The sequence below is a fragment of the Symphalangus syndactylus genome, chromosome 10 (genome assembly GCF_028878055.3).
Source record: "Symphalangus syndactylus isolate Jambi chromosome 10, NHGRI_mSymSyn1-v2.1_pri, whole genome shotgun sequence".
Taxonomy (NCBI): Eukaryota; Metazoa; Chordata; class Mammalia; order Primates; family Hylobatidae; genus Symphalangus; species Symphalangus syndactylus.
The window spans coordinates 35725739-35746121 of NC_072432.2; the positions used below are offsets into that span (position 1 = coordinate 35725739).

A 20383-nucleotide genomic window follows, 5' to 3' on the forward strand; every position below is an offset into this window, starting at 1 on the left:
AATATAAAATTATTCATATATGTATATACATGATTACAGCCCTGTTTTTAAAAGTATGTGATGAACAAATGACAGGGTGGAAGTAAATGAAAATGTTAATGATGGTTGTTTTGTGTAGTAGGAAGATACACTCCAAGAAGCAGGCCACTTAAAATACAGTATGTATTGTGAAAGTTGGAGCAACACATCTTAGAAGGATGCTGTGTAGTCATGAAGCCTCCTTTCCTATTAACCAAGAACATGCTTTCCTCTGCACCCTTATCAAAATTCTTGGTCACAAAAGCTGGGTAAATGATTGATGAGAAAGAAACTGGTGGTTGATGGAAATCAAAGGAAGAAGGCAGGTAAGCAGAAACAGTCCATCCTAACTCTGTGCCATGTGATTAGACAGGAGAATCTTGCCAGGGACCTGGTTCTCAAGTTTGGCTATAAACACTCAAGCCTGAGGACTTGGCCTCCAGTCACCTCTTAGAATACCTGAGCCTTCAGTAGCCCTCTCTGACTTCTGGTAATTGAGTTACATATGCTCAGGTCATAGTAAGTTTCTTCAGTTCAAAAAAGTGTACTCCTTAGGTACAAATCCTTAGATTTCACCCGTTTGCTGTGGTTTGATAAAATTAGAGTTTTCTATTTAATTTATTTTTTATTGGTATGTCTTTAAAATGATGACAAAAGCAATAAAAAGGAAATAGCATGGAGATAATGACATTTTTAGCAAAAAACACTTAGATATCCTCTTTCTTCTTCTTAGTCACCTAGTCCCTATAGTAGACTGGATTCCTTGAGAAAGTGCCAAGACTAAAGTCACACTAACATAATAGAAAAGACCTTATTTTAACCCTCTTAAAACCTATCAAGTCAGAGCCCTGTGATAAATTCAGCTAAATACTTGGAAATGCACTATAATCTCCTCAAAAGATGAACTACTGTCCTGGTTTGCCTAAGACTGAGGGGTTTTCTGGGACACAGGGTTTTTGGAGCCAAAACCTAGATTAGTTGGTCACCCTATCTCCTTAGCTCATACTATACTTTTTGAAGAACTGAATAACCTAAGCCCCAAATCTCTCAACTACACAGTAATTCAAAATGCATAAATCTGTGCAAGCAGCCCACAGCTTGAAAGAAAGAGAGACAGAGAGAAAAAGAAAGGAAGAAAAGGAAGGAGGAAAGAGAGGAAGGAAGGATGGGAGGGAGGGAGGGAGGGAGGGAGAGGGGGAGGGAGGATGGGAATCCCACCTAAAGATAACTCTTTGATGGAAGTCCTAATGATATAAACTTGAGGAAGACCCTAAACCTGCCAATAATACTTCTTGGAAAGACACAGAATCCTTTTCGACTAGCCTACTTTTACTATAAACTTCATTAAATGGATTCATATTTTATTGAAGCAGGGTTTTGGTACAATTTTCTTAGTAGGGACTTTTTCCCAACCCAATATTTCATCCAAGAGTCGAAAAGCTGATCAGAGTTGGCATTATTCCCCAGAGGGTTTGCAGAGAGAGAAGTTTCACTTGTCAACAAAGTACAGACTCCCCTACAATCAACTGTGCAGCTCCACCTCAAGGCCTGTATGCATGTACTTCGCTAGAACTGCTGCAAAGGTTTGCTTCTAAACCTTCTAACCTCCTTCTCAAAGAGCAGGGTCCCCAGAGCAAGCCAATCACAAAGAGGGCTTCTAATTAAATTTGATCTTGACCACCTTAAAGCACAAAAAATTTCTTAAACAGGTATAACATTAAAAAAAAAAAACTCTGGGTATAAAGCTGATTATGAACTCAGTGCTTTCCCTTTAACAAGGAGAAAGCCTTTGCCCTTAAATATGGGATGGGGAATGAGAAGTTCTGGGTTTTCTCCAAAGCTGACTGCTGTCCCTGGATACTCTCTATAGATTGCTGATCCCAGTTGTGTTTCTTGGTGTTGACATCTGAAATCAGTCTTTGTTATGATGATATATCCCACAGGGGCTTCTTCAGCAATAAGTCAAGAGTGAAAGAACACGAAATAAACCATGTAATTACACTTGTAAGTGATACCAGGACAGGAATGCAAGAGAGCAAGGCATGAGGTAATGCTTCACTTGGGTGAAATCAGGTAGGCTTTCCAATTAAATAGGACACCAGAAGGAATCCATAATTAAAGCCCAATCACATCAGACAACTGGGCCCTTCAATGTTACCATTATGAGGGAATTAGTCTCTGGTACTGAAGGAAAGAGATCCGAGGTATCCTCAAAAAGTACTCAGGTATTTTTCATACTATTACTTCATGACTGAAGGGTGGCAAGAATGAGGAACTGGGTAGTCCCTGAGGTAAAGGAGCTGAACATGCTGCCAGTGACTCATGTGCTGTTGGATCCATTTGAAAGAGTCCAAGTCAGCATCGCATCATCTGGTTTTCACAGAGACCACAAGGCAACGGACAGGGAGCCCCCTGGGTTTTGTGGACTTTCCAAAATACTGATGAAAGAAGAAAGCTGAAGTGTGAGAAGATAGTGATATTATTTGCAAGTTATATGGCACATGAAGACACTGGCACTCTAACATGGGGGAGACCATACTTCATAGGATGCCATGATGATGGAGAACTGTTTGCAATCGATTCAGAAATTCATTTGCTCTACAGAGAACTTAGTTCTTGTTATTCAGTCTCCCTTTTACTTCTTTGAATAGTGGTTCATTTGAAAATTAAGTTTATAGAGAGCAACTGTGTCTGTTAGGTTTTTTCAAAGAGTCTGAACATTGCAGGCTCTTGTCAAGAGTTAAGCTTTTGGGCCGGGCGTGGTGGCTCACGCCTGTAATCCCAGCACTTTGGGAGGCCGAGACAGGTAGATCACCTGAGGTCAGGAGTTTCGGACCAGCCTGGCCAACACGGTGAAACCCCGTCTCTACTAAAAATACGAGATATTAGCCGGGCGTGGTGGTGTGCACCTGTAATCCCAGCTACTTGGGAGGCTGAGGCAGGAGAATCACTTGAACCTAGGAGGTGGAGGTTGCAGTGAGCCAAGATCGAGACACTGCCCCTCCAGCCTGGGTGACAGAGCAAGATTCCGTCTCAAAAAAAAAAAAAAAAAAAAAAGTTAAGCTTTCAGTTAAAGCCAAGGAGACAAAGGTGACAAAATTGAGTAATCAGCTACCCAGGGACACTGTAAGAGCATGGACTTTAGGCACAAACTAGCTGGACTTGAAGATAGTTCCCCATTTCCTGGTTGTGTGACTTTGGGCACTGCTCAGTTTCCCCATCTGTAAAAGGGAGATGATGATAATAGTATCTCAAAGGGTTGTTGTGAGGACTAAATACATTAATGCATGTAAAGCCTTTACAACAATGCTCAACAAATAATAGTAGTTTAAAAGCATTAACTTGTCTTATTTATTAATTTATTACTGTAAGGTACTCTTCCACCTAGAGAACTTTAAACAATATGACCATCCTGAGATTTTTTTTTAAAGTACTGTCTAAAAGCAGGTGGCTGGAATAAATGATTGATTTAGGTCACTTCTATTTCCAGGGTAAATCTTTTTTTGTATGCCATATTTTATTGGGCTTTGTTAATTTTCCAGTAGTAATTATGTTATTATAGTAACAGCTATCATTCTTGGAGATACCCAGGACTTCTTGGCATTCTTGATGAAACTTAAGACTTTCTTCCAGGAGCTTTATGACTCAATACCTACTGATGACCACATGTTGGATCTGCTTTTTGAATAAGATGTAGAAACCATGGGTCTCAGATAATACCAATCTTAGTCAAATTACCTCTTTTTATTTAAAACAGTTTTGTCACTTTGGGGTAAAGTACATGCTGGTTCTTCAAAGGTGGTTACAGGATGCAGTTTATAATTTTCTAGGAATCAGGATTTGAAATGTCCACTTTGCTCTTTGGGTAAATTTGGCCAAATCACTTTGGCATATTGTAGAGTTAACATGAATGGAAGAGGTGATACATGAAGTAGTTCTTTTCTGCTTAGCTTTTCTTGTGAAGTGACTGATGATGATGATGATGATGATGATGATAATGAAGAAGAGGAGGGGAAAATACACAATTTTCAAACGGAAATCTATCCTGACTTCACGTGTGCACCTCACTTTGTCCTCTACTGCACTAAGCAGCAGAAAAATGTGGTAAAGTCTAGGAAGTCTGAAGCCAGGCTGCCCGGCTCAAGACGGACTGTTACCACTTAGCTGTGTCAACGGGGAAAGATGGTTAACATCTCTGGATTTCAGTTTCTCTGTCTTTAAAGTTAAAAGGAATAATACACTTGATTTCATAGGATTTTTTTTTTAGGACTAAATGAGTTAATGCAGTGCTTGGCACTTAATAGGATTAGCAATCCCAAATATAAATCCTCTCTCCCACCTAGGTAATACCTCAGTAATAACCAACATTTGTCTATTTATTCAGTGAGTATTTAAAGCCCCTCCTATGTTCCACACACTGCAGTAAATTAGGGGATGAAGTGATGCATGGTGAATGCAGAACAGACACAATCTCTCTTCTTATGGAGAATTAAAGAGTGGGACTGACACTAATCAAATAATCTCACAAATAAATGTAAAAGTGTAACTGTGAAGAGCTTAAAAAGGAGATATATAAGAAGCACTTTACTGGGTCAGGAGGTCAGGGAAAGCTTCCTGAGGGAGTACTGAGGGTGGAGATCTGAAAAAAGGCTAGGAGTATAACCAGGCAAGGGGGTGGGTGAGGCGAAGGGGTTTAGAGAGTCTTCCTGGCAGGAAAAACAGCACATGCAAAGGCTCTGTGCTGAGAGTCCTACTCAGGACCTCCTTGGACCTACCCATTATCACGTTTCAGGATTTTCTTCAAGCTGACAACTCCCAGGTTGTTTCTCTGCTTCCCTATCGAGAAGCACCCATTCTTCAAGAGGAAGACCTGAACCTGAATCTTCCATGACACCCTCCTTACCACTGTAGCCCACAAGGCTCCACTACTGCCTCCTTTTTTTGAAATGTGATTGGAAGGGACAGGCAGGAAAACCATACGCAACCTAGTGCAATATGAAGACAGGGTTCAGTAACTAAATGATTACTGTCTTATTTCTCTTGCTTGTTAAACTCCCAGAGCCTATACAGCTATACTTCCTAACTTACTGTGTTTTATGAAACACGATAACTCAGATAATCCCCACAACAGCCCTGTGGGGTCAGAGGTGGTACCCCATTTCACAGCTGGAGGAACTGGGGCTCAGTAAGATAAGGTAGGTCGCCATGGTTCCTATAAATGGAGCGATCAGGCAATCCTTGAGCTTGGGTCTGTCCACCTCCACAAACTATTCACATTTCCCACTGCTCTGTGCTACCATGTGACATGATCATTTTTTCTTGTGTGTGTGTGCAGTCTCCTCAGTGTTTCATATCTCTACTTTGCCTAGACAGTGTTGATAGATGACAGTTATTCCTAAACACCTTGTTTGTTTGGCTTTGCTGGTATGTGTTGTGAGAAGAGAGGTCTCAGGAATGGCTATAAGAAGTGGTAGAGGTATACCTGTCCCCTTGCAAGGCTCCTTCATAAAATCACGCCACAGACATGAAACCATGCATTCATTCTTTTCTGTGAGGTTGCAAGTCAGATTATCAGGCACAAAAAAAAAGGAAAGAAAGAAAGAGAAGAACACTATTTTAATAATATTTCTTCTCTCAAGGATGAAAAACAGTCAGGCTTTATTGCTTATTACTTGTTGAGCAACCAGGGCAACTAGGAAGGACAGAATGACCTTTACCAAATAAGATAGTACAGAATTATGTCCAACACAGTTTCTGGCATAAAAAGATGCTTAGTAAAGTTAGTCTCTTCTTTCTCTGTCAGGCAAGAGATTTCAAGTTGATCCAGTCAGTGATCCAATCCCAGCTTTTCCCCCTCCTAGCTCTGTGGCCTTACACAGATTAGATAACCTCTCTAAGTCTTAAGCTCTACATCTGCACAATGGGCCAATCACATGACTTCAGAGGGCTGCTGTGAGGACTATGCAGTGCCTGGCACATGGTAGGTACTATTAAAGTGCCAGTTTCTTTCCTTCTCTATTATTTGTAAAGACCCTTGGGCCTCCGAAAGTCCCTGTGAGGGAGGCAGAGTTGACTCTATTACTCCTATTTTGTAGATAAGAAAACAGAAGTTCAAACAGATTGAGTAACAAAGTGACATAACCCAAAGTCATACAGCCAAGACACAGAGGACTCTGGAATTCATTATGAGTCTTCTGAATATAAATGTGGTATTCTCAGTAAGGTAGGGGATGGCATGAAAAAAATCCTCTTTGACCCACTATTGATGGCATATTTTTTTGTTTTTCTTTTCCTGGTAGTACTCATGGATTTGCATTGATTCACTGAAATTCTTTCACCTTGTTTAGTGCCCTTTTTGAACGACCAACAGCATATATGGCTCATGATATCAGGCTGGGATTAGAAGAGCAAACTGCCATTTGACATAATAAATAAGCTAAGAAGTTCTTGTGAATTACACAGAGACGATGAATAAAATCTCTATGTATAACTTTGCTCTGAAAGTTTTATGTTTTCCCTCATACTGTGACCCAGGGTTTCTTTTTTTATTTTAATTTTCAGTTTTACCACATCAGATATAGCTGCTTACAAACCATGCTTCTTTCGAGAAAGAAGTAACACACTATTGCTAATTCCAAGAATTGCTGGGAACTTGTACCTCAACAGGTGTCATTCCATCATTAACAAATTACAAATAAATCTTTACATTTGGATGGCCTAATCATTCATCACTGCAAAATAATATGGGAGGAGCAGACAGTTTGTAATTTATAAATGCACTGTCTTATAAATGTTCATGTATAAGTCATTTTTTTTTTGCCAGTTGGGTGGATTTTTAAACAGAAAATAATGTATACAATACTGGTATTCTAGTGCCATTTCTTATATTTCTTTTTCTTTCTTTTTTTTTTTTTTTTTTTCAAGGGACAGGGTCTTGCTCTGTCATTCAGGCTGGAGTACAGTGGTGTGATCATGGCTCACTGAAGAGTCAACCTCCTGGGCTCAAGCAATCTTCCTGCCTCAGCCTCCTAGGTAGCCAGGACTACAGGTGCATGCCACCACACCTGGTTAAATTTTGTTTTGTTTTTCATACAGACAGAGTCTCGCTATGTTGCCCAGGCTGGCCTTAAGGTAGCTTCCCACTTAAGCCTCCTAAAGTGCTAGGATTACCGGCATGAGCCACTGTGCCTGGCCTCTTTTCTATATTTCTTACCATCTTTACTACACTACATGTTCTCAAATTCTTCTTTAAAGTATAATATATATAATATTAATTCAAATCTTCAAAAATATCCTCTATCTGATCACCTCTCACCACCTTTACTGCTACTCCCTTGGTTTCCAGCCACCATCATCTTGTCTCCTAAGCTTTTGCTCCTGTGTTTCCTCTGCTTGTCCTGTCTCCCCATGGCTTATTTTCCTGAGTGATCCTGTTCAAGTCATGTCATGCCATGTCTTATCACTCCTTCACTCAAAACCCTCCCAAAGTGAAAGCTGTTAAAGCTGAGTGATTAGTGCACGGGGGCTCATTATACTATTCTGTGTTTGTATATGATTACATTTTTCTATGTTAAAAAGTTAAAACAAAAACCTTTAATATTTCTCTATATTAAAAGACAACATCATTATAATGGCTTACAAGGCTCTAGGCAATTTGACCATCTCATGTCCTCTCCATCCTTTTTCTTCTTACTCCTATGCAGCCACATCAGTCTCACTGTTCTTGAACTTGCCAGGTGAGCAATCTTAGCTTTTGCACTTTCTATGTCTTCTGCCTAGAACACTCTCTCCAGGGACATCTGTATACTTGTATATTTCTTACCTGCTTTCAGCCTTTACATAATTGCCATCTCTCTAGGTGGCCTTCACTGACCACTCTACCCCTACCAAAACTTTTACCCCCAAATCCCTTGCTCCTTTCTCTGCTTAATTTTTCTCTATACATTAATTACCATCTAATAACTACACATTTCATGTATTTTGGTTACTGCCTCTCTTCTCCATTAGGATGGAGGCTCAGAGTGGGGAAGCTGGGTGTGGTAGTGTGCACCTGTAGTTCCAGCTACTTGGGAGACTGAGGTAGGAGTGTCCTTTGAGCCCAGAAGTTCAAGGCTGCACTGGGCTATGATCACACCACTGCACTCCAGCCTGGGCAACAGGGTGAGACCCTGTCTCTTAAAAAAATGAAATAAAAACAGTGAGGATATTGATTTATTCTCTGTTGTATCCTCAGTGCTTGAAATAATGCTTGTCATATTGTGGGCATTCAATAATTAATACACTAATTAATGTGTAATTAAGACAGGATAAAATGTTATTTATGGAAGGCATTACTGAAATATAAAGAGTTGGGTTAGACAGCAGGTGGTGGGTGAGGAGTGGAGATAGCTGTACTCTTTTTTTTGTTATTTTGTCTTTTAAAAAATGGCCAATGGAATATTACGCAGAAATGAAAAAGAACAAGATCATGTCCTTTGCAGGGACATGGATGGAGCTGGAGGTGATTATCCTTACCAAACTAACACGAGAACAGAAAACCCGTTATTACAGATACTGCATATTCTCACTTATAAGTGGGAGCTAAATGATGAGAACACATTGCCACATAGAGGGAAACAACACACACTGGGGCTTATCAAAGGGTGGAGGGTGGGAGGACAGACAGGATCAGGAAAAAGAACTAATAGATGTTAGGCTTAATACGTGAGTGATGAAATAATCAGTACAAGAAACCCCCATGACACGTCTACCTATGTAACAAACCTGCACATCCTGCACATAAAATTAAAACTTAAAAAAAAAAAAAGGCTAGATACCAATGTAGCATCTCAATAGGCTATTTCAATTAGAATATGATTATTACACACCAGAGCAGAACACTGGTCTAAATTGGAGGCAGGGTTTCTGGCTGGGGGCCCTAAATGCTGCACTGGCCCTACAGTATCTGGTAAAAAGGAATCTAACTACTAAGAGGTAGGAATTCTGCCAGCTGTGGGAAAGTGAAGGGAGGGCAATTCTTGAATAATTATCCTTGGAAAACTAAGGCAGCAGTTCTTCTCTCAAATTCCAAGACACCCCCTTGTACTTCCCTCTTCCCACCCTAACTGCTATTGCCCATTAGGCATTCTCTCTTGTACTGATGAGTCTTGGCACCGGACTCAAATATTTCCTCTATGCCTCATTTTGTTGTTTCCCTCAGGGATCCAGGATTTGCATTTCTGGTCCATCTCAATTTCACTGTCTGTTATTCCTCAAATGAGAGGGCCCTTCTTTGATATTCTCTGTGGTGATGGATAGGAACAACTACCCCACAGGACTTTATCAGGGGTAGTCCTGATAGTAGTGCAGGGGTATACCTCCAAGATCTCAAACTAGTGGAGTATGTTTCAATGAAGAGCACAGACTTTGGAGTAAGACATAGCTGGCTCTGAATCTGGGCTCCCACGACCATCTGGGGGACTCTGGGAGAGTTACTTAACTTTTTTATTTATTTTCTCATTTGTAAAATGTGAATACAAATATATAATCTCTAAATTTTCATGAGGATTAAAGGAGGTAAAGTGTCAGTACAGTTTTTGCTATATCAAAAGCACAAAATAAATGACAGCAATTCTTATTTCTCTCTTCCTACCTTAAGCAGGTATCTGCAGTTGAGATTCTCTCTTGACTTTAATGAGAAGTAGAAGTCACTGCGTGCAAGTTCCTTCACTCTCTCTTCTCCTTACTGTTACTGAGGCTCAAAACATCCCTGTTAACTTCACATATCCTCTCCTAATTCAGAGAAACATGTTTGTTCCTTTTTCCAGGGCTAACCATTCTGTTTTTACCCTTAATATTTATTCCTGATCTTCTTGAATTACCCTTCTCTCTCTCTCCAAAGGATTTTTTCCCTTGTCTACAGATGAGCACTGCTTTTCTTCCTTATTCTAAAAAAAAGCCCCTTCTGGATAATGATGATGACAACTGTAAAGGTTAACATTTATTGAAACCTATGGGCCGGGCATGATACCAAGAAACACTGAATGATTCTTTCATTTGATCTTCTCTACAATCCAATGAGAAAGGTTCTTAAGAGGAACTTATACCTGTTTGAATGCCATTCTATTTCTCCCTACCAACTACATAAGAAAATCTCTAATTACTAATGCTGAACCACCACCACTTAATCTGAGTCCCTTTGCAAATGTAAGTAATCCCCCGATCCATCAAATGAAAAAGTTTGTAAAGGTCATGACAGATTCCATGTTTCCAAACTCACTAGCCATTTCTTATTCTTCACCCCTACTTGACCTCTTTGGGAATGGGATATGTTACCATTCCCTCCTTGAAAGTCTCCCCCAACTCCCCATTTCACTGGCTGCTTTTGCTAAGGTACTCTTCGTCCTGCTCAAAGAGATGTTTCAGCAGAGATCGATGCTTGGTCCATTTCTCACCTTTATCATGATCACTTCCCTTGACATTCTTATCAAGTCTCCTGGATTGAATTGTCTACTCCATGCAGATGATGGCTAAATTGAAATCTCATGTTCTCATCTTCTTTTTAAGCATGTGCAACATTTCCAGCTGTTTGTAGGGTATCTTCCTGTCCATAATACCTTTACAGCTCAATGTGCCCAAAACTGAACTAATCACCTTTCTTCTCAAAGCTACTCCACCTCCTGGAAATGGAAATACAAATGCCACCTTCTAAAAAATTGCAGCAAAATCCTCTTTTCATCTTGGATTCCTTTCTGTCTCTAGTCTTTTATGTTTAACCAGTTGCCAAATTTCAGCTGAGTACCACCCCAAAATCTCAGTTTGTCCCTTTCTTCCATTCTCATTCCTTAGTTTATCTATCTTAGCTTGAACTCTTAGTTTAGCTCATGAAGAATCACTGCAATTCTTCCAACTAGTGTCTCTGGGCCTTTCCCTTCCAGTATCTGTTAGCAGATTGCTACCAGATTTGTAATCCTAAAGCACAATGCTGCTGATAATTTCTCATTCCTATATAAAATTTCTATAGCTTACCAATTTTCTAAAAACATACAGTTTAAATTCTTGCACGATTTGGCCTTATCTACTATCTCCAGCCTTATTACCACCCTTGCCTTCCATGTGCTCTTCATTCCAGCGAATTATTTACTGTTCTCCATTTGATCTCAGAGATTTCTACTTTTGAGCCTTTGCTGCTTTTTCTGCTGTGCTGTTTTCTCTCATTAGATCTATGCTTTCTTACATCTCTCTTTTGAATCCTTCTATAATCATCCCAACTAGCTGACTCTTAAAAATTTATCCTTACATTAGAGCAATTAGGTCGTTTATTCTTTCATTCAAAAATTATCTTGTTCAACAATTCCCACATGACAGCCACAGGTGCTGGTTATGCAGTGGTGATTCAGGTATTTAAGGGCATATCTTAAGTCTATTAAATGGATTATTTCCTGAGGACAAAGGCACTATTTAATTTTCTCTGTTTTTCCAACCCCTAGAACAGAACCAGTACCTACTTAATCAATATTTGTTAAAGGAGCTAGTGAATAAATAAATCATTGTCTCCAGACTACACTGAAAAAGGAGGGAGCAGAAAAGTGGTGTTCCCAGGCAACATTAGGAAAGGCTGAGGACAGTGGGGCCCAACAGGCTATCCAACTGTTGAATGGTTACTGTCCTGTGAGAGGGTTCATCTCCCTAATCTAACTCTGAGGGATCCCTGAGGAGTTTCTGCAAAGTCCTAGCAAAAGTTGAGTACATGAAGCTGATTAACTTTTGGAATTTTACTAACTCCTCTGCTTGAAACCACAGTTAGGAATACCTAACCCTGGCAATATTCTTATTCCTAAGAGGATTATTTTTTGAAGCCCTTGTACTCCCTTACGCTTTTCTACTTCGAAAAACAATTTTCATTTACAGAGACACTGGCTGCAGAGATGCTAAAACATCTTAAATGTTTATAAATTCACCTCTCAGGTATTAATAGAATTTGACCTTGAGACGCAGTTTTCCTATTGTGCAGGGGTTTGGCCAAGGAGGCAGACAATCGCCAAGGGTTGGTTCTAGGTAAAACCAGAAGTGAGACTGAGAGGAGATGTACTGCCCTGGCTGCAGGCCCTGTGTGATCTCACATTCACCACCAGCAGGGAGACTCTGCAAGGCAGCTGCATGAGGAGGGCTTTCCCCACCAGTGTCCTAGAGACATGCTGTCACTCGCACTGGAACACAGCCTTAACTTCATAGTGTCAGTTTATGCTTCTGAGTCACTGAAAAATATCCCAGGAATGCAAAAATAGGAAACATTAAATTCCCTAAAGTTGTAATTTAAGTATGATTCCGCTTGGAGAAAACAACAGGGATGGCAGCACAGTTTATAGAGAGTCTGAATAAACTGTGCTTAACATAAATGTCTTAAAATTCGAGAATTTTGAGAATGTTCAAAATTTTCATTTCGGTATAATGGAAGAGTATTCTCTATTATACCAAATACATTTGTGTCAGGCACATCTGTTCCCAAATGTGGCATATTAAGCTTACCTTTCTCAAATATTTTTTAACTTCTTATTTATTTATTTACAGGCCTAGCCTGAAGTCTGCAAATTTTCAGATAAAAACATTTGGGTTAATTTTTAGTGCTGCAGTAGGTGGCCAGAGTTCTAGTCACCAGGTACTGCTATGATACTGCGAGTCACCTAACCTCTTTGGGCCTCTTAATTCTTCGTTTGCAGAATCAGTAGATGACGTCTCACTCATTTTCCAGCTCTAAAATTCTATGATTCCTAGTCATATGCATAGGACACAGAAGACAACATCCAAAGATCACATTTTCAAACTACAAAAAAAAAGTTTACCATCACAGAATTTCTGAGTTGGAAAGAACCTTATAGGTAAACTTAACTTTAAAATTGTGAACATTTTAAATACATTGCACCACAATTACAAACTGAGAAAACATACAATCAACACTCAAATTACCTGTTGCAATGGGACCTCTGATAGCATGGAAAATCAAAATTTAGAGACAAAGAAAAACCTTCATGTTAGGCAAAGATTTCAACTTTTGTCATTAAAACTGAGATTGAGTACCCAAAGTGTTTATTTTCAGTAAATCCAAGGAGGGCCCTGCCCTGGGTAGTTAAGTCCTGATAAGAATCTGTCTGTCCTGAGGATATGTCAGAAATGCTTCAATTACGTAAGTGGGGAGAGAAAAAAAGACAAGCAAACAAAGATACACTGAGATATTTTAATCTGAAAGGTTTTTTAAAAATCCTAATAACATAAAAATAATTAGAGGAAGTAGAACACATTAGATATGATCGAAGTGTGTCCAAAACAAAAATTCTAGGTTTCTCATCTATTTATTCATTGAAAATAGAAATTATTAATGAAAATTTCTAACATTCTTTTAAAATGACTTTAAAGTCTTTCAACACATTGTTTTTGACTCAAATTTAATTTAAAATAATTAAGAATATCTCTGACTCTGTGATACCCAAATTTACTTGGGATTGAATATCATTGACTTCTTTTTTCTTAAAGGTATACAATCACCCTCATTATGTTTTTCTTGCTTAGAAAATCTATTTTATCACTTTCACTGAAACCCACTGGCTAGAGAAGCAATTAGGTTCTTAATTATTGAAAATACTTAGAGACATCATTCTGTGTAGAATTTCCTTTGTACTACAGTAAATACAGCTGCCCTGTATAAGAATTTGGACCATGTTGGGAAAAAGCCAATTAACTGTCCCTTTCTTCAGAAGGAAAGTACATAAGATAAAGAGCATTTCAACTATTCTATTGTGATTTCCTGTGGAAAGCCCCTACTAAATTAAGAGAATTACAAGTGAGTGGAACTGGGAAATTTTCTTTGATTTCTTGGTGCTACTTTACTGGTCATTTTACACTCTAGACGTTAACAGGGCAAAAGAGAACACGATCTAAGTGTCAGACTGAGGTTAACCAAAATATTGTACCATCTACGTACTATGATGTAAACAAAAGTAGGAAGCGGGGCAACACTAAAGTTTCTCATAAGTTCTAGGATCAGCCAGTAATTTGGAAAAATGGTAGTACTTTAAACCTGCAAAAAAAACCCTTTAATGTCTTAACTTTATATTGTTCAGCCTGTATAAACCGACTAAAACACAAAGTATATGAAATAAGTCATACATTCTACAGCTGGGATAAAGTAGTGTGTAAGCTATTAATTTCTATTATTTTGGGGGATCTGTCAGAAAATTGTAATTGTCCTATAACCAAATCTTGATTATCCCTTGTTACAGATTTATCAAGTAAAGTAAACATCTTCCTAAGGGCATACAAATAAAAAAGAAAAAAATTACTTATTATAATACAAGTTAGCTTCCCTGCCCTGTAGTCTTCCTGGTCATTTTTGAACCAATTCAGTGACAATGAGCTCACTTTGTCCTGAGGCGATACATTCCACCCTCAGACAGCCCTGACAGTCAGCAGCAACTGAAACCTCTATCGCCTGGGGCTTCCATTCACCGCTCCTTATTTCATCCTCTTGTGACAACAGGACACATTTAATCCTTTTTTCCCCATCACAGCCATTCATATATTTGAAGACAACCAAACCCTCCAGGCTATAAATTTCTCAGGCTCAATAAGTACTCATTTGAGGGAAGTTTGAGTTCTATCACCATTCTGCTCTGAAGACACTCAAGTTGGTTTCTATTTCTCTACAAATGTGGTGCCCAGTAGTATTACACTGTATTCCTGGTGTGGCCTTTCATCACAGAGTGCAAATGAGACCACCACTTCCTTGGTCTTATATATCATGTTTCCATTAATGCAGCCTAATGAGGAATTACTTGTTTTGTAGTCACATTGCATTGCTGGTTCATGTTGACTCTGTTATTAAGTAAAACTCCTAGATCTCTGCATGCGTTGCTGCTAAATCATCTCTCTTCCACTCTGTACTTGTAATTTGTTTTCTGCATATATTTATATCTTTTAAATATAATTGCTGAAGAATTGGGTCCATTGTCTCAGCTTTCAAAATTAATTTGAATTCAAATTGTTTGTTGTCTATCACTTCATGTCACCTGCAAATTTAATAAGAACCTTCTAGGGCTGTATTTAGGACAATGATAAAATATATTAAAGTGTTTGGGGAAAGATCCCTGGAACCTATCACTAGAAATATCTCTTCAGGTTGACATCACCAGCATGCGAGATGCTGTGAATCCCTGAACTACCAAAACAGGGATCTCCAGCATCTCACTATCTCACCCTTCTAGAAATCTTGTCATAGAAGATAATGATGTAGATCTGGTGTGATTCATTCTTCTTATGGTGACTGAGATGGCGACCCAGCTCTCTAGTTTCTAGTTTGAGAAGTACACTTGTCAAATTCCACTTGCATTCTATCACAAATAGAAAAGGAAGAGACTATCTAGCCAGGAGGTGATCTCAAGGAGGGTATATTTTCTCCCAGTCCACCTCAACACACATACACACATACAGACACATACATACACACACACCAATTTAGAATATCCTTTGAAGAGGCATTCCTCCAGCAAATCCTGAGTAACACCCTGATTACTGTCTCACACATGTCTGTATCTTGGCTGTGGTGCCATGTAACCTGGGGGCTACAGAAAGATGATCACATTCATGTGTGTCAACACAGAGCCCAGCACTGTGCCTGGCAGGTGGTGTGCCTTGGATAAACACATGCTACATAAATGTAAGGAAGGTAGGAAGGCCAAGAAGTCTTTGAAATCTACAAATGAAATGTTCTGGGTTTAGATGGATTCAGGTTTCTGAAATAATTCAGAACGTACTTTAAATCAAGGCTCTGATTGATCCCTTTGGTTGTTATACACCTATTTTAAAAATTAATAGAACAACCTGACTTTATAATGATTTCTAAATGGTCTAGTTAATCTCATATAAATGAAAGATGTGAAACTGACAAATGTTGACATTCAAAAAATAAAATTATTAAATCAACAGGGATGGGAAAACCCCTAAAATGGAATAGAAACAAATAAAAAAAAATAGCTTAACTCTATAGCTCAATGGAAACATAAATACACAGAAGGAAAAAATCTAATCCAAGTAACTTTTGTACACATTACTCTGACTGAATGTTCTCTGTCGAATACATTTGGTCAAAAGAACTACAAAGAAACTTTGAACCGAATATAGTAAGCTTGTAGATACTGGTATAGCCATTCTAAAACTATTCTATTTTTCTACAAATGTGTGTGTATTATTGGACTGAGCAAAATGAGTAAGCATGGTGCTATCATTGATGATGAGGGTTTTCAGTTACTGAAGAAATATGGGATATGAGATACACATTTCATATCTCAAATCCAAATACAAATATGGGATGAGGGGAGGGAGGGAAGAAGCCTGCAGTGTTGGATTGGAATTAGAGGTATGAATTAGAGTATGAACTCGAGATTTTTAAAATAATCAATTTTGTAGCTCCGCCTAATGAAAGAGTCTAGAAAAACTTCTCCTGCTAAAAGGAACTAGGACTTCTTAGAGAGATAGACGATGCCTGGACTGGGGTAGTGAAGGTATAGGGTGAACCTAGAATAGCTTACAATTTCAGAAATAAGGAAGTGTTAGGAAAAAAAAGATGGGGACATATCGAAAAGACATAGGAGCTAGCATGAAGGACTCCCACTGGCCAAGAATAGGACAATTTAAGAATCAAAATGAATAATGACAGGAATGGTTTATAGCACAATGAATAACAAAAGAACCCACGAGTTCATACTGATGCTAATTTTAATTTTTTTTTAAAGAAGAATGAAGAAAGCTCTTTCAAAAAAACCCAGAAAAGTGACAGGAAGCATAGAAATAGAAAAATCACAAATTTATAACAATTATTGATAATTGATTTAGCAAATAATCATTCATGGATGCTAAAATCCACTGGAAGAAAGATGCTGAGGATGGTAGCTTATACCAGGGTGGCAGCATTGGAGGTGTTGAAGAATAATTAGCTTCTGAAGAAAGTGTGAAGGCACAGCCAATAAGACTACCTGATGGATTACATGTGGGATTTGAGAAGAAGAGAGGAGTCAAGGAAAACTCCAAGATTTGGGGCCTGCACAACTGAAAGGATGGAGCAACCACATTCTAGGAAGGGGAAGCTATGAGGCAGAGCAGATTGGTGGGGAAGATTTGAAATTCAGTTGTGAATATGTCAAGTCTACCAGACATCCAAGTGGCAATGTCAAACAAGCAGCTGAGCCTGGAGCCTACATTTCAAAGTAGAAGTCTGGGCTGGAGAAACACCCCTCCTCCCATATATATATAGATATCTATATTAATAGAACAATTATATAACTCAACACCATGGGACTTAATAGTGTTATATATATATATATAAATTCAATATAAACAGAATACATATGCATATAAAACTTACAACATAAGTTTTATACATATAAAAAACGTACATATATAAATACATATATTAATCTATATTAATAGAATAATTATATATATTATTTTATGTATATAAAACTTAACACCATGAGAGGGAGGAAATGGAGAAAGAGAAGCCATTCTTGGTCAAGTTACTCATTAAGCCTCAGTTTCTAAGCTAAAAATTGGGATAAAACCATCTTTCTTGCAGAAGTGTATAAGGATAACAATAACAGATACATAGTAAGAACTCGATAAATGACACATGAGAATAACAAAGCGTTTTTCTTGTTATTTCTATACTAATTGAGTATTTCTATGATTAACTGAGGCAACAATGTTAACATGTGATCTCTTTCAGAGTGTATTATCAGGCTGAAATGGGCATCATCCTATATTCACAGGGCTACTGGCTCACAACCTCAATGCCACAATATGTCTGTAGTGGGCTGAATGGTGTACCCTGAGAATTCATGTCCACCCAGAGCCTCAGAATATTATACTATCTGGAAATGGGGTCGTTGCGATTATGATTAGTTAAGATGAGGTCACATAGGGTTACGGATGCTGTAAACACAATGACGGGTCTCTAAGAGAAAGAAGAGAGAGATTTGGATACAGGGACACAGAGAGAAGACAGCATTCATGTGAAGATAGAGACAGAAATTGGAACGATGCAACTACAAGTCAAAAACTGCCATGAATTGTCAGCAACCACAAGAAGCTAGAAACAGGCAAGGAAGGATTATTGCCTAGAGCCTTCAAAGGGGGTATGGCCCTGCGAAGACCGTGATATTGGACTTCTAGCATCCAGAACTGTGAAAGAATAAATTTCGGTTGCTTTAAACCACCTAGTTTGTGGTAACTTGTTATGGCAGCCGGCAGTGAATGCTTTTAATTTTATGCTGCTTTTGCATCCATTTTGAATATAAGCTGGACTTTCTCATACTTAAAGCAGGGCTCAGTGACCGTCGACACAGTTTCCAGTACTACACCGCCTCCCAGTTCCTCTATGTGGCCAATCTGGATATCTGCATTATACAATGGCCACCTGGTGATCGCCTCCCCACAGGCCAGCTACATATAGCCTACCCGACTGGTCTTCACTGACGCTCACACCTTGCATGGACTGTGCAGATATGCCACAGTGACTTCTTCTTCGTCACAGTGTGACCTCCTGGAACTCATACCTGCTTGCTTGAAACCCACCTATTAAAACTCCCTGTGGGAAACCTGTTTGGATAATGTCCTGGACTCAGTAAAGGCAGTGGCCCATGAGTTCCTTTCTCTTTCTCCACATGCTCCCTGACCTTGGGGTGTGGCCTCCCCTGGAGTGCTGTGTGCTCCCCAGGACCAGTAAGTAATAAAATCTTTACTTCCATCTTGTGTTTCTCCTAATTATGGAAGGGGTGCGCTCTATCATAAGTATCCTAAATTAAAACACTGCCCTACAAAACTAATACAACTAAGGAGCCTAACAAGAATTTAATAAATTCCTTTCTGGTTTCCTACCTATGAGATTTTCATAAGAAATCATGTGTTACATCTAAAAGAAAGCTTTTGACACAGCATCTGATCTCAGTCTCCTATCTTAATAACCCCAGACAGAAGAAAGGATATGCGGTCAATACACAGTGGAAGCAACACTGATTAGAGACTGTACTAAAAATAAATTAATAGACTGGTGAAGGTTTTGTGTAGCTCCATGAATCCATAAATGAACCAGCAAAGCTGCCACTCAATATTTGTAGTAGTGTATTTGGTTATATAAAAATAGAAGCAACTGTCATTTTTAAGTGCTTACTGTATGGCATGTACTGAATAACTTGATTTACACATATATCCTATGAAGTAGGTATTATTTTTTCAATTTCATAGATGAGGAAGCTGATGCTTAGCCAAGTTAAGTAACACTGCAAGTGGCAAAACTAGGAACCAACATCATGCCCAGCCCTGAACCAAATGACTTCAGAGCCAATGCTTTAAAACCTAAAAGTGTGGTCCATAACCACCTAAACCTCACCCCAGACCTAGAAACTGTAAATGTAGAACCAGAAATCTGCAGTTGTAATACCTCTTTCTAGGACTTCAACTAGACACCTCTTACTCCTTCTCTTGTACCTGCCAGCTCATCCTTTCTTTCAAATTATCCACGTTAACTATGCTGAATCATTTTCAGTGTCGCACATTTAATTTTAAAAATTCAACTTGGTTTTATTTTCATTCTGCCTGGTCTGTTTTCTATTCCAAACTTATTTTGTATTTATATATCAAACAATTGGTAATTCAATTATCTGAAGATTCTGGGGATTTAATTCTGCTTTTCATTGTTCTGCCAATTCTTAAAACAGTGGCTTATGTGCATACATATTTTCTAATTTTTGATCAGGAGCTCATGATTCTTTGAGCCACATACATTTTTATGTGTTTCTGCAAGGCTCTGAGGGTATCCCCAATGTGGAACAACTTCATATTCATTTCTAGACTTGGGGTTTCCTAGTCTATTCAGGGAGCATACACTTAACTCTGAATCTGTAAGAATTGGGCTTGTAGTTACTGATTCTCAAGACAGGCATTTTATCTTCTGATTCCCCCTAGGCTGAGACAGGCAACTTCCTCATTACCTCTCTGCCTGAGGATCACCCATCAACAGAAACTATAGCCCTGAGAGAGTCCTGACTTAAGTGGGTGATTGCAGTTTCAATTCCTCAGATTGGAAAGGCCCAAGGCCTTATCTTTTGTCTCTAGGAAGCTGTTAAAAACCAAGCTTCTCGATTATCTAGGTCAGCAAATATTTCCAGAGCAGCTGTGGCCCCAAAGTCCATCCATATCCTATTGTGTTTTCCCAAATTTTTCTTTTGCTTTATGGCTCCCCAGTACTTTTCATACTTTCTAAGAAACTCAGCTATGCATCGAAGAAAATGTTATTTTTTTTTCTAGTGTTACTAAGTGTATTGTAGTGGGAGAATTATCT

At 38.8% G+C, this 20383-nt stretch overlaps 1 protein-coding gene across 11 annotated transcripts in view; it reads right to left on the reverse strand.

Annotated features, from left to right (window-relative positions):
• The window catches only part of NFKB1 (nuclear factor kappa B subunit 1), a 117948-nt gene that overhangs the window by 52355 nt on the left and 45210 nt on the right, over positions 1-20383 (reverse strand). The gene's annotated exons all lie outside the window — the stretch shown is intronic.